The sequence below is a fragment of the Aegilops tauschii genome, chromosome 4 (genome assembly GCF_002575655.3).
Source record: "Aegilops tauschii subsp. strangulata cultivar AL8/78 chromosome 4, Aet v6.0, whole genome shotgun sequence".
NCBI lineage: Eukaryota > Viridiplantae > Streptophyta > Magnoliopsida > Poales > Poaceae > Aegilops > Aegilops tauschii.
In genome coordinates this window covers 85,628,613-85,644,602 of record NC_053038.3, presented here as the reverse complement: position 1 = coordinate 85,644,602, position 15,990 = coordinate 85,628,613, and the positions used below count along the sequence as shown (strand labels likewise).

General features: G+C 44.9%; 1 long non-coding RNA gene across 1 annotated transcript; it reads right to left on the bottom strand.

The window, feature by feature from the left end:
- Positions 1–13,143: 13,143 nt before the first annotated feature.
- LOC120962774 (uncharacterized) lies at positions 13,144–15,715 on the bottom strand. Its single transcript, XR_005753686.3, has 2 exons — positions 13,654–15,715; positions 13,144–13,387 (listed from the first exon to the last, which is right to left on the bottom strand). It is a non-coding gene; the product is annotated as an uncharacterized lncRNA (long non-coding RNA).
- Between the last annotated feature and the right edge of the window lie 275 nt (positions 15,716–15,990).

Below are 15,990 nucleotides of genomic sequence, written 5' to 3'. Positions count from 1 at the left end.
CTCAACAGTGGCATGGCGGCGCTTGACGACCAGTTTGCCGGCAAAGTGCTGATGGTAACCATCAACGGCGACCAGCCTCCTGTCTCACCGGACGACCTTGTCAAAGCTCTTGGCATTGCGCACGGCATCCAAATAAGTGACTTGCTCATCGAAGTCTGTCCGCCACCAGCTGGTTTCTTCGTCAGGTTCCGGACAACTTTCGACTGCAGTCGTGTGTTCGAACCTTCCCGGCGTTTGTTCTGCGATGGCGCGCTGGTGAGCTTTGATCGGTGGCACCCAGGATGGGGCTCGGTGCCCTCTGATCTTGAATTTTTAACAAAGCTTACCTTCCATGGCATGCCTCGACGTGCTTGGAACAGCGAGTCCATGAATGAGCTTATCAACAACCTTGGAGGTGAGCTCGTAAGTATGTTTGTTCCTCCAGACAGCTGGGCTCTGACGGTTATGGCATGGATGAAGAAGTCGTCCACCATACCGAAGGTGATTGGTGTTGAGATACCGGTGCAGGAACCGGGGTTGTACTATTCGTCTCCACCAAGGCCGCCGCGGACCACGTTAGGGATGTACCTGTATCGAGTGTTTGTGCATGTCGAAGAAGTGGTCAATCCATCAATCGAAGTCCTGCCGCCGCCGCTGGTGCCAGGGTCCGTCGACGACGTCCATTACAGGAGTCAACGTCATACTTTCCCCGTGTTTCTCGGAATGATGGATGGCACAGGGCCTACTCCATCGCACGGCGGAGGCCACTGCTTCTTTGGGAGAAGAGGCAGGGCTGACTGCCTGGATGTGCTCTAATTTGAGGTAACAACTGAATCTTGTCAGATACTAGTTAAATCCGAGCTATGGGTGTGAAGCACTAATGTGCCAGTACATTTGATTGTGACCTGTTCTAATTTCGTACCTGAACTTTTTTTAGAAAGGGTTGTACGTCAACTTAATGTGCTAGCAGAACTTATTGTGTTGTCTGTCTGTTTTCTTTGCACAGCATTCAAGATATTTCCCTGTCATTGATAAAGACAATGAACCGTTATGTACGAGTTCGTTGGTTTCAACATAGCCCTACCCGTAGCGATCCACTGCTTCCATCCTGATTGTGCCGCCCGCGTGAAATTTTTGTATGCAAGTTCAGTGTGCTATGATGTTATAGATGATTGTGTCAACTATATAAGTTTTTTACTGAGCATCAGCAATGCATATGGCTAAAAGATGTATTTACGAGCATCGACCGATGGGTCTCTCTCTCACACACACACACACACGCACACACATGCACAAGTGGGACCCGTTGAATTATTTCTTTGCTCGTGACAACTTTTAATTAGGTTCCACTGTAATCTAACTTTTTTCTTAAGTTATTAATTGAGCTCAGTGACTTCAAAAAGTTGTACAGAAGCCTTGTTTGGGCCTTTCCGGCGTCGCTGAATGTGGGCTGAGTAGCCATGTTAGGTTGTACTGTACTACACAGGCCTTTTTTTCAACATCAGCAATGCAACTGGGCCGACAGTTGTACACAATATCCGGGTCAACTTGTTATTCTCCGCCCCGCTCGGCTGCAAACTTTCCTTGGAGGTATGCATTAGGCTTAACAAGAAAATGGACTTTAAGAAATAATAAATGGGATAATAACTGGGTAGTAACTCTAAAAAAAGGCACCAAACGCGTAATTAGTTTAAAAAATATATTATTTTCGGAATTTGAAAATTTTAATTTCATTACTTGTTGCGCGCGCAATATTTTGTTGGATTTTAACGTAATACAACTTTATTTTGAAATTATATTTAATCTTACTAGAAATTTTGGATAAAAATATTTTGGATCCCATAAAAATGTGGGAATTTTTTTTGAATTCTGTTTTGAGCGGTTGGTTGAAATTATTAATCGTTGTCCTAGCTAGAAAATGGGCTGTACTTTTAACAAACTGTAAATGGGCTGTAGAAAATTCCATTATAATTAATAAATGGGATGTACATTCTTACAAACCGCAAATGGGCTATATGTTCTCTGCCACACACTTGTGGGCCTTCTAAGTTGAAGCGTCCCCTAAAAAAAACTAAGTTGACGCGTATGCAAAGGTTTGTCAACAGCACACGGTTCTGGTAGTTGTGGTCGTTGGATGTCCATCCAACGGATGTCGTGCTTCTTCTTCAATCTCGGATATTCTTGCTTCAGCCGCAAAAAAATGTTTCCTCCCCCTGACATCTGGGGCGCACCGTTTCGGAGGCTGACCTGTGGGCCTACTAAGTTGACGCGTACCAAGGGCTTTGTCAACTTAGTCAATATAAACGATTCTAGCTGCAGTGACCGTACGATGTCCATCCAACAGCCGTAGTGCTTCTTCAACCTCTGGTCTTCTTGCTCCAGCCGCCCAAAGCAGCGCCGGTCGTGCCGCGTGCTCCTGCTTCCCGTGGCCGGCTGTGATGCCGCGGAGGCCTCACCGCCCCCTACTACTCCCACCACTGGCCAGGCCATCCCTCTACTCACCCACACCCCCTGTTATTCCGCGGCGACGGCAGCCTCACACCGCAATCGAACCAGTGAACCCTCGTACTCCTCTTCGCGCAGGCTTCCACTGCCGCCTCTTCCCCGGCTCCGCGTCGTCCCCTTCCTAGGCCTCGCCGTCGTCCATCGCCCTGGTGCTCTCGGCGCGGCGTGGTCAACGTGGTCAAGGAACGGCTTCCATCGGACGTGGACTGTACGTGGAGAGGCTGACAGCTGGGTCCACGACGGCAGCAAGAAAGTGCCTCCTTATTACGCAGAAAATAATGGTTCCTCCACCTGACAGAAGGGACCCACCGGACGGGCCATCGTTTTTCGCAAAAAAAAAATGTTTCCCCCTGACTGCTGGGACCCACCGGACGGGCCACTGTATTGCGCGAAAAAAACGTTCCCCCCGCTGTCAGCTCGGACCCACCGGAAGTGCCTCCTTATTACGCACAAAAAAATGAATACGCCCCCTGCTGGTTGGGACCCACCTTGGTGGGAGGCTGACTTGTGGGCCTACTAAGTTGACGGGGATGGAGTGCTTTGTCAACTTAGTCAATATGAACGATTCTAGCTCCAGTGATCGTACGATGTCCATCCAACGGCCGTAGTGCTTCTTCAACCTCTGGTCTTGTTGCTCCAGCCGCCCAAAGCAGCGCCAGTCGTGCCGCATGCTCCTGCCTCCCGTGGCCGGCTGTGGTGCCGCGGAGGCCTCACCGCCCCTACTATTCCCACCGCTGGCCAGGCCCTGCGGCGACGGCAGCCTCACACCGCAGTCGAACCAGTGAAGCCTCGTACTCCTCTCCGCGCGGGCTTCCACTGCCGCGTCTTCCCCGGCTCCGCGTCGTCCCCTTCCTAGGCCTCGCTGTCGTCCACCGCCCTGGTGCTCTCGGCGCGGCGTGGTCAACGTGGTCAAGGAACGGCTTCCATCGGACCTGGGTTGTACGTGGAGAGGCTGACAGCTGGGTCCACGGCCACAGCAAGGAAGTGCCTCCTTATTACGCGCAAAATAATTATTCCTTCACCTGACAGTGGGGACCCACCGGACGGGCCACCGTATTTCACGAAAAAAAACGTTTCCCCCTGACTGCTGGGACCCACCAGCTACATCTTCGCACGCAAGGAAATGCGTCCAGGCAAAAAAAACGATTCGCCCCCCTGACTGCTGGGACCCACCAGCTACATCTTCGCACGCAAGGAAGTGCCTGACAGTCGGGACCCACCTGGTCGAAGCGTACGTAGCGTTGTCATTCTGGTCGCGAACGTGTACGTACATACTGGTCGATGTAGAGGCGCGCACGTGTCATAGTAGAGGCGCGCACGTAGCATGTACACGTACGTACTGCGGCCAGTGTGCAAGAAAGAAAATACGGCCACGTACGTACATACGGGCAGGGTCTCGAACGCCTACTCGCGCATACATACGGCCAGGGCTCATGTACATGGCTGGGTCGGAACGGAGAAACTGTATCGTCGTCGTGTTCATGGGGAGCCAACCAGCTGGGTCGGAACGGAATGCGTCGTCGTGTTCATCGGGAGGGCTTGGACGGAGCAGTCGATGGAAACGAGGCCTGGCGTACCGCAGAACGGAGGAAACGGCCTTGTGTTCGACCGGCCACGGTCGAAACGGGATCATGTTCATCGGGAGGGGTCTGGTGTACCACAAAATGGAGGAAACGGACCTCCTATAGTCGAAACGGGGGTCCTGTTGATCGGGAGGGGTGTGGCGTATCGCAAAACGGAGGAAACGGACTTGTGTTGGAGTGCTACAGTCGAAAGGGGGGTCCTGTTCATCGGGAGGGGTGTGGTACCGCAAAACGGGACTCCACGAGATACTACTCATCTCCACCGTCGACCCCCTCCAGCCTCCACGGGCTATTGTTCATCCACCGTCGACCTCCTCCAGCCTCCACCTACGACTGTTCATCCACGGGCTCCTGTTCATCTAGCCTCCACCGCGCGCTACTCCACCGGCTACTGTTCAACCACCCTCTCCACGGGCTCCTGTTCAACCAACCCTCCACAGGCTACTGTTCATCCAGCCCTCCACCGTCTACTGTTCATCCAGCCCTCCACGGGGTGGCCCTGTTCATCCTGCCCTCCACGGGGTCCTGTTCATCCAGCCCCAACCGGCTCGATCGATCGGGGTCCTGTTCATCCAGAGGGAACACCACGGGGTCCTGTTCATCCACCCCCACCGGGAACTTTTCATCCAAACCCCCCAGCAACGCTCACGGTTCATCCAGAGGCAGCATCGATCGGCTTCAGTTAGCAGCGGTAGCGAAGGAATCGCTCGATCGGGTTTAGTTAACAGCCATCGATCGATCGCTCGGGTTCAGTAATGCGTAGCCTGGAGTGCAATCGCTCAGGTTCAGTTAGAGCCCAACGCCTTGCTCGGGTTCAGTTAGAGCCCAATGCCTCGCACCCACGCGCGTGCGTGCACGAGAGAAACGCGCATCGCTCGGCCCCGACCACCCACCCTAACCGGGAACACCCCGATATTTTCCTCGCCCTCACTTCTACCACGGTTTTCTCTGTCATGGACGGCCCAAAGAATGTCATGCAGCTGCGTCTCCGGCCCGCCTAGGACGAAAAGCCCATTTTCTGTCATGATTTTTTGTCATAGAAGTAGGACCCCACCACATCTATGATGATACTGGGTTTTGTCACAATTATCGTCATAGAAGTTTCATAAGTATGACAGAAAACAATTTCGTTCGGCCCAAAATGTCATGGATGTGTCTTTTTTTTGTAGTGCAAGGCTCGTGCTTTTGTTGGCAAGGAGATGGATTCAGAGGAGGAGTCTGCTTCCGAGGAGGCAGAGGTGGAGTCTGAGGAGGAGTCTGATTCAGGCGTGGCCAGCATGGCTCTGGCTACTGCCTATGTTGCCAAGTCCGTCTTCAACTCTAAAGACAATGGATTCGTCACCAACGCTGATGCTGATGATAAGGACGACTCTGCTCCCACCTACTGCTTCATGGCACGCGGTGCCAAGGTAAACTCACGCGATGCTTACTTTCAAACATCAAGTGAAGATGACTCTGAATTTGAATCTAAACCTAGCTACAAAACACTTGCTAAAATTGCAACTGAACAACAAAATGCCATGGAACATATTCAAAAATTGCAAGACAAAAGCGATGACCTGTTGGACGCGGAGATGACCCGATCTCAGTCCTTAATTGAAGACATCAAAAATCTTCATGGTAAGTACGAGGAACTTGAAAGTCGTCATGAAACGCTCTCAACAACTCATGAAAAGCTTTCCTACGATTATCTTCAAAGGAAGCAAGAACTTGAGAGCGGCTTATGAAGATCTTCAAAAAGAGAACGAGTCACTTCGCGCTCAACAGATCAGTTCCTCTCAGGAAGGATTTGAACCACCATGTCTAAAATGTCTTGAGCGTGATAACGCTGTCTCTATTGCTGAATGTTCAACTGCTGCTACTGCTGCAATATCTTCAACTGCTGATGTGGTAACTAACCCCTCTATGGAGGATACCACTACTACTGCTGATGAAAATGCCAGGTTGAAGACATTGTTTGAGACGGGAATGTACAAAAGTCTCAAAGGGCATCAAACACTATGTGATGTCCTCAAAAAGCAGATTCTGAACTGAAACCCTAGGAAAGAGGGTATTGGGTTCGAGAGGAAAATGAATGTTGATGGTTCTTACTGGAAACCTGAGCAGTACCCCAAAACCACATGGGTTGCTGCAAAGGGACCTTCAGTGGATCCATCTACCTTGTCTAGCTTCACTTGTGCTAACCCGATTATCATTGATGAATTCTTTGATGCAAACTAGAAACTGTTTAAGAATCAAAATGGTGAAGTGTTTTCCAGGTATATTGGTACTAACTGCAGGAATGGGCCACCTATGAAGAAGATCCGGGTGCCCAAAAGTTGTCTTGAGAATCTTCCTGTGAATGTCACCATGACACCGCCTGGGAAGAAGACAAACCCCAGACCAAAGGCTTCATATGGTCCAAAGGCTTCATACAGACATAGGACTCACCCAAGTCACCCTAACGCCAATGTTTTGCAGGGAAACCATACTCAGACTTGTGAATATGAGCGTGTTTCTTAAAACCGCTATGTTCATAAGACCAAGAACTATTCTGCTTATTCTTATGAGTATTATTCACCTCCTGCAAGGCTATTTGCTAGGGCTCCCAAGCCGAAGTTCTCAGATGATGCACTTAGAATCATTGCTTCTAAGCCACCCCAGAAGATGTGGGTGGTTAAGAAAAATTAACTCTCTTTTGCAGGAAAAGGACTCCAGCCGGAAATCAAAGGCGTCTGATGCTTATGCTGGGGACCTAAAACATCTTGTCAGGTGCAAGATAAAATGCCCTAATGGTCTTACTATGTATTTTGTTCCTGGATTCCTTGACAGTCATCCTATCTACGCTAACCAGAATCTGAACTTTGATAACATGCTTGTTCATCAAGTGTTTATGCTTCACATTTCCCTTGGTTAAGCATATCCCCCTAACTGCACTGTAGGGTACGATACCAAAGGCTTCTGAGTGGATTATGGACAGTGGATGCACTAACCACATGACTGTCGATCAAAGTCTTCTTATGGACTCAACCTTACGTCCATCTGACAAAAGTCACATGACATTTGCTGACACTGGTAAAAGCAAGGTATTGGGTCTAGGTAGAGTTGCAATCACAAAGGATCAGCACATGGATAAAGTGATGTGATACGTCTCCAACGTATCTATAATTTTTTATTGTTCCATGCTATTATATTATCTGTTTTGGATGTTTAATGGGCTTTAATATACCTTTTAATAATATTTTTGGGACTAACCTATTAACCGAAGGCCTGGTGCAATTTGCTGTTTTTTTGCCTATTTCAGTGTTTCGCAGAAAAGGAATATCAAACGGAATCCAAACGGAATGAAACCTTCGCGAGGATCGTTTTTGGAACAAACGCAATCCAGGAGACTTGGAGTGGAGGTCAAGGAAGCCACGAGGCGGCCACGAGGTAGGAGGGCGCGCCCAGGGGGTAGGCGCGCCCCCACCCTCGTGGGCCCCTCGTAGCTCCACCGACCTACTTCTTTCGCCTATATATACTCTTATACCCTGAAAACATCGAGGAGAGCCACGAAACCACTTTTCCACCGCCGCAACCTTCTGTACCCGTGAGATCCTCTTGGGGCCTTTTCCGGCGATCTGCCGGAGGGGGATTCGATCACGGAGGGCTTCTACATCAACACCATAGCCTCTCCGATGATGTGTGACTAGTTTACCACAGACCTTCGGGTCCATAGTTATTATCTAGGTGGCTTCTTCTTTCTCTTTGGATCTCAATAGAAAGTTCTCCTCGATCTTCTTGGAGATCTATTCAATGTAATACTTTTTGCGGTGTGTTTGCCGGGATCCGATGAATTGTGGGTTTATGAACTTTATTATCTATGAATATTATTTGAGTCTTCTCTGAATACTTATATGCATGATTTGATATCTTTGCAAGTCTCTTCGAATTATCGGTTTAGTTTGGCCTACTAGATTGATCTTTCTTGCAATGGGAGAAGTGCTTAGCTTTGGGTTCAATCTTGCGGTGTCCTTTCCCGGTGACGGCAGGGGCAACAAGGCACGTATTGTATTGTTTCCATCGAGGATAAAAAGAAGGGGTTTATATCATATTGCTTGAGTTTATCCCTCTACATCATGTCATCTTGCCTAATGCGTTACTCCGTTCTTATGAACTTAATACTCTAGATGCATGTTGGATAGCGGTCGATGTGTGGAGTAATAGTAGTAGATGCAGAATCCTTTCGGTCTACTTGACACGGACGTGATGCCTATATTTATGATCATTGCCTTAGATATCATCATAACTATGCGCTTTTCTATCAATTACTCGGCAGTAATTTGTTCACCCACCGTAATATATGCTATCTTGAGAGAAGCCACTAGTGAAACCTATGGCCCCCGGGTCTACTTTACATCATATAAGTTTCCAATCTACAATTCTAGTTTACTATTTATTTTGCAATCTTTACTTTCCAATCTATACAACAAAAATACCAAAAATATTTATCTTATTATCTTTATCAGATCTCACTTTTGCAAGTGGCCGTGAAGGGATTAAAAACCCCTTTATCGCGTTGGTTGCAAGGTTTTTGATTGTTTGTGCAGGTACTAGGCGATTTGCGTGTAGTCTCCTACTGGATTGATACCTTGGTTCTCAAAAACTGAGGGAAATACTTACGCTACTTTGCTGCATCACCCTTTCCTCTTCAAGGGAAAACCAACGCATGCTCAAGAGGTAGCAAGAAGGATTTCTGGCGCCGTTGCCGGGGAGATCTACGCACAAGGCAAGACATACCAAGTACCCATCACAAACTCTTATCCCTCGCATTTCATTATTTGCCATTTGCCTCTCGTTTTCCTCTCCCCCACTTTACCTTTGCCGTTTTATTCGTCCTTTTTCGTTCGTCTCTTTTCGCTCGCTTCTTGTTTGCTTATGTGTTGAATTGATTGTTTGTCACTATGGCTCAAGATAATACTAAATTGTGTGACTTTTCCAATATCAACAATAATGATTTTATAACCACTCCGATTGCTCCTATTACCGATGCTGAATCTTGTGAAATTAATGCTGCTCTGTTGAATCTTGTCATGAAAGATCAATTTTCTGGCCTTCCTAGTGAAGATGCCGCTACCCATCTAAACAACTTAGTTAATTTGTGTGATATGCAAAAGAAGAAAGATGTGGATAATGATATTGTTAAATTGAAGCTATTTCTGTTTTCGCTTAGAGATCGTGCTAAAACGTGGTTCTCTTCTTTGCCTAAAAATAGTATTGCTTTATGGAATAAGTGCAAAGATCCTTTTATCTCTAAGTATTTTCCTCCCACTAAGATCATCTCTCTTAGAAACGATATTATGAATTTTAAGCAACTTGATCATGAGCATGTTGCACAAGCTTGGGAGAGGATGAAATTAATGATACATAATTGCCCTACACATGGTTTGAATTTATGGATGATTATACAAAAAATTTATGCCGGATTGAATTTTTATCTTTTAGATTCAGCCGCGGGAGGCACTTTTATGGAAATCACTTTAGGAGAAGCTACTAAACTCCTAGATAATATTATGGTTAATTATTCTCAATGGCACACCGAAAGATGTACTAGTAAAAGGTTCATGCGATAGAAGAGATTAATGTTTTGAGTGGAAAGATGGATGAACTTATGAAATTGTTCGCTAATAAGAGTGTTTCTTCTAATCCTAATGATATGCCTTTTTCCACTTTGATTGAGAATAATAATGAATCTGTGGATGTGAATTTTGTTTGTAGGAACAATTTTGATAACAACGCGTATAGAGGAAACTTTAATTCTAGGCCATTCCCTAGTAATTCCTCTAATAATTACGGTAATTCCTACAACAACTCTTATGGAAATTTTAATAAGATGCCCTCTGATTTTGTGAGCAGTGTTAAAGAATTTATGATTTCGCAAAAGAATTTCAATGCTTTGCTTGAAGAAAAATTGCCTAAGATTGATGAGTTGGCTAGGAACGTGGATAGAATTTCTCTTGATGTTGATTCTTTGAAACTTAGATCTATTCCACCTAAGCATGATATCAATGAGTCTCTCAAAGCTATGAGAATTTCCATTGATGAGTGCAAAGAAAGAACCGCTAGGATGCGTGCTAAAAAAGATTGCTTTGTGAAAGCGTGTTCTTCTAGTATTCATGACAATAATAATGAAGATCTAAAAGTGATTGATGTGTCCCCTATTAAATATTTGTTTTCCAATATGAATCTTGATAAAGATGGGACTGGAGATGAGTCAACTTTAGTTAAAAGGCGTCCCAATGATTCGGAGTTTTTAGATCTTGATGCAAAAATTGGTAAAAGTGGGATTGAAGAGGCCAAAACTTTACATGGCAATGAACCCACTATTTTGGATTTCAAGGAGTTTAATTATGATAATTGTTCTTTAATAGATTGTATTTCCTTGTTGCAATCCGTGTTAAATTCTCCTCATGCTTGTAGTCAAAATAAAGCTTTTACCAAACATATCGTAGATGCTTTAATGCAATCCTATGAAGAAAAGCTTGAATTAGAAGTTTCTATCCCTAGAAAACTTTATGATGAGTGGGAACCTATTATTAAAATTAAGATTAAAAATCATGAATGTTATGCTTTATGTAATTTGGGTGCTAGTGTTTCCACGATTCCAAAAACTTTGTGTGATGTGCTAGGTTTCTGTGAATTTGATGATTGTTCTTTAAATTTGCATATTGCGGATTCCACCATTAAGAAACCTATGGGAAGTATTAATGACGTTCTTATTGTTGCAAATAGGAATTATGTGCCCATATATTTCATTGTTCTTGATATAGATTGCAGTCCTACATGTCCTATTATTCTTGGTAGACCTTTCTTTAGAACGATTGGTCCAATTATTGATATGAAAGAAGGAAATATTAGATTCCAATTCCCATTAAGGAAAGGCATGGAATACTTTCCTAGGAATAAAATTAAACTACCTTATGAATCTATTATGAGAGCCACTTATGGATTGCATACCAAAGATGACAATACCTAGATCTATTCTTGTTTTTATGCCTAGCTAGGGGCGTTAAACGATAGCGCTTGTTGGGAGGCAATCCAATTTTATTTTTGTTCCTTGCTTTTTGTTTCTGTTTAGTAACAAATAATTCATCTAGCCTCTGTTTAGATGTGGTTTTATGTTTTAATTAGTGTTAGTGCCAAGTAGAACCAATATGATCTTCTTGGGCGATAGTTGTTTGATCTTGCTGAAAAAGACAGAAACTTTACGCTCACAAAAATAATTGTTAAAATTCACCAGAACGTGATAAAATACCAATTCTTTTTGCAGTAGATCAATTACAAATTATCCAGGTTGTCCAGTGTTTCCGAATTTTTGGAGTTACAGAAGTATTCGAACAAATCAGATTGCTACAGACTATTCTATTTTTGACAGATTCTGTTTTCGTGTGTTGTTTGCTTATTTTGATGAATCTATAGCTAGTATCGAGAGGTATGAACCATAGAGAAGTTGGAATACAGTAGGTTTAACATCAATATAAATAAAGAATGAGTTCATTACAGTACCTTAAGGTGGTGGTTTGTTTTCTTATACTAACAGAGCTCATTAGATTTTCTGTTGAGTTTTGTGTTGTGAAGTTTTCAAGTTTTTGGGTAAAGATTTGATGGATTATGGAATAAGGAGTGGCAAGAGCCTAAGCTTGGGAATGCCCAAGGCACTCCAAGGTAAAATTTAAGGACAACCAAAAGCCTAAGCTTGTGGATGCCCCGGAAGGCATCCCCTCTTTCGTCTTCGTCTATCGGTAACTTTACTTGAGGCTATATTTTTATTCACCACATAATATGTGTTTTGCTTGGAGCGTCTTGTATGATTTGAGTATTTGCTTTTTAGTTTACCACAATCTTCCTTACTGTACACACCTTTTGGGGGAGACACACATGAATCGGAATTTATTAGAATACTCTATGTGCTTCACTTATATCTTTTGAGTTAGATAATTTTGCTCTAGTGCTTCACTTATATCTTTTAGAGCACGGTGGTGGTTTTATTTTATAAAAATTACTAGTAAAAATGCCCGTGCGTTGCAACGGAAAAAGAAAAAAATATCACACACCCTCCTTCCCACCCTACTGATGGTGGTCGTGGTGTCCACTTACCACGAACCCGTCCGAACGTGGGCAATCCAAAGACGATGAGCCCAGCCATAAAAATGTAAAGCTAATTTGTAATTCCATGAAAATGGCCTTGTAGAATCCATACAAAACTCAATCCAACCAACCATTTTATAATGATATGTTCACAAACTTCAGTTGTGCTATTACTGACCATGTTTAAATTGGTAATAAGAAACTTAATGACGCTTCATGTTGTTTGAGAATAACGTTTATATTCTCTCCCATAGAACAATTGCTTCTATTCTTTCAGGACAGAACGATACAACAAAATGTTTCAGAATGCAAGGGGTCAAAATACTCTGAATCGGATTATACACTCTGAAATGTAAATTCATGCCATATACATCCCACTTCTGCAGCTAACCTACCAAGTATTACACTTCTAGGACCAAAAACTTGAAAGTGGAATAGCACAGCTTAAGTAAAGAACTTATCTCTGCTTGAAAGCATTGCACACATTTGTGAATCCAAGCATAGTTATCTGGAGGAAGTAATTCAGCAAATACAATATGCATCGAAAATTCAGAGATCTCATCAGAGGTGGATTGATGCCCAATATATTGAGAAACAATACACATATTTCAGCAGGTAGTTCGATGAACTGAAGCAAATTACTTACAAAGAATAGAAAAGGAAATGAGTACATAACCCGGGGACCAAATTGGTAACAATACTACAATCTTGAAAAGAAACATCAACATCAGTAAATTTTAGAACGACACAACTACAGTCTTGTGCCACTTCCGGTTGCACCCCATGAAATGGCAAGAGAACCGCACATAGTGGCGAGCAATAGGCTTTTCGTGACCGAGCAGCGGCAAACAAAACTTGCAGAATATTTAGTTAAGCATGAATATTTGATGTATGATTCCACAGTATGCATTGTACGTACAGGTAAGCATAGTCGCATAGATATAAATCTGAAATTGCAAGATATACATTAGTCACTGCTATTCTTTTCTATTTAAATTTTGTGTTCCACCATGATACATAAATGGCATATAAAATACAGTTCAAAACAGATGCTATACATGCAATTACATATTCCCGGAAAAAAATGCAATTACATATATTTATCACCGTTGCATTGATTTCCCTAAGAAATTTAGTAATCCTTATAATTATGCTGATTTGAAGCATCATGTTCCATCTTTCATCTTGCATCTCCATTAAATTCTGTCTCCCACCTGTTCACCACATTCAGTTTGACGCTATCAACAATGGGGAGCAGACTTGTGACTGAAAACACAATTTTATGTTCTTTCCCGTCCTCCAAGAACTTGTGCAATTTTGAACTTTGGCACACACACCACAATGCAGAACCGTGTATGATGTGGGTTGTAACAAGCAAAAAAGTTGGGAGTGTCATGGATGAGGAGGACATCGGCTACCGCTGTCGTTGCGCTGCTGAATTCGGATGGAGGGGGTACGGGAGGTGCTGCTGAGGGCTTACCTGGAGAGAAGGAGAAAACATAGCAGTGTCCGGATCGCAGGCGCCTTGCAGCTCCTTAGCGCACGTAGGGGCAGCCTCGATTCCACCTCTGCTCCAGATCCTTCCTCAATCCACCACCTACCTACTCCAGCTCCTTTTCAATACGCCTTGAACCCCTTGGATTTCTTACATGGATGGCTTGTAAGGCATATCCAGAAATTAAGCATCATCAATAAACTTTAGTACTATCTTAGATGGAGAATTATGGAGGTATACTCTACAGAAAAGTGCCGACATGAAGTTGAGTAGTGGCTTTAGAGACATAGATCTAAAACTTGTAGGCTCAATAGTTGGTAAGAAACTCTCTTTTAGTTAGATAAAAGGTATGTAGACTTCTTAAGTTAGCAAGTGCTATCAGCTAGAACAATGGACGTCTCTGCCTCTGTCCGTCGAACATGCTATGATATAGTACAAAATAAATATTTTTTGATGAATACAGAGTAAATAATGAGTGAGCAGAAGTGTTAAGCTTAATCAATCAAAAGCATAAAATCCCTCCAACGAGCCCAGACCTGTCAATGTAACTGTATCAAATATTGTTACACATTATGCATACCATTCTCTGTTCATCTCGACCTACACTGCTTTGTAGCTTATTAAATTCCTATCCATCAAAATCTATCTGTGACAATATCTAGCACTTAATTGTTATATGACTTTTAAAAGCAGCTTGGCTAACCCCTCAGCAGTGACGGTATGCAATACTAAGAATATGGTGGAGTTCTTGAGTCCGTTGTCAGCTTCAACTCCGACCTCCGAGTCAGAACACATTGAGGATAAGCTGGCCAGCCACGAAATCTGCAGCACTGGCCGTGAGCGCGGGCGCCCGGGTGTGAGCAATAACAAAAATAACAGCATCATTTGTATATGTACCAAACAGCCTGCCATGCCTATGCAAAATTCAGCTAGCAGCAATAGCAAAATTCAGCTAGAAGTAGCAAGTTAGCAGCAAGAGAGCAGCAGTGCAGCACCACATCGTCGCTGAAGACTACAGAAAATTGCTCTGTTCCAGCCAAGTGCGTTTAGAAGCCATCACAAATTGGTTCACACAACAGATAAATGAAAGTTGCAATTGGTACCTGGTGTCTTGAAGCTCCCGCAGCACAAAACAAATATCAGTGCACTTTTGTACTAATTCAGAACAAAACAAATCAAGGGAACTATCAATTTTTCTGACCAAGATCAAGAGAACTATCCTAATCCTCCTTTGCCAATGGCCAACAGCTTCCTCTGCTTGCAACCATTCACTTCCTTTGCATGTAAAGCGCCACACACATGAACAGGGACGCACAACAGCCGCACACATTAGGGACAACCAGCGGGCCGAAGCACGTCACAGATGCCACACACGCCACACCCGGTCAGATATGTATAGCCACCGCCTGTGTGTGATGCGAGAGGAGAGCGGGGATGTTGGAGAGAGATGGAGCAGGAGATTGATGCGATGACTGAGGGGAGGGCAGCTGCTAGAGACCACTACTCCTAGCAGCGCGAGAGAGGGGGCCTGGAGCAGAGGGAGGCGAGGAGGCGCGGGGAAACGACCCCATGACCGGCGGCGGGGTGGCGTTTGTGCGGCTGCTAGGGTTCGCAGGGTCGGGGAAAAAATTATGCCTGCCTTCATCGTCGTCACCGGCGACCCCCGCCGCGTCGCGCGCCCCCGAATCCACCTCCCCAACCCCTGACGCCAAGAGTTGCCAGTGGTGGAAGGCCGCCGTGGGTCGCCGGTGGAAGGCCGCGGGTGTGGGGGCACTTGAGTGGGGGTAGGCGCACCGGCGGGGTAGGCGGTGGCGGAGCACGGCGACGGTAGGCGGTGGCGGCGCACGGCGACGGGGGGCGGTCAGGCGGAGCGCGGCGACGGGGGCAGTCCGGTGGAGAGCCGCGACGAGGGGCTGGGGGGCGGCGGTGTGCGGCGTGCGGTGAGGCGGGGCAGGAGGTGGCGGCGCGCAGGAGTCGAGATGGGATCAGGAGGATGGGCCGTGCGGGCGGCTGCGTTTTTTTCTCTCGTCCGTAACTGTTCAGATTCGAATTACTAGGAGGACTGCGGGTTGAATATCAAAAAGGCATGTAAAATAGTACCACCTCGGAAGTAGAAAATAATATAGATGAAAAAACTGAAAACGTCACCGACAAAGTCAATCCGTGCTTTATATATATAATAATAATAATATAAGGAGGAAAAAGATTGATCTCTCATACTTCACTTATAGAGCGCATAGAATTAGTCCGTGATTTTTGAGAGGTTTTTAGAACAGCCTGGTAATTTGCTTTGGCTATAAAATTAGTCCTAATATGATAGGC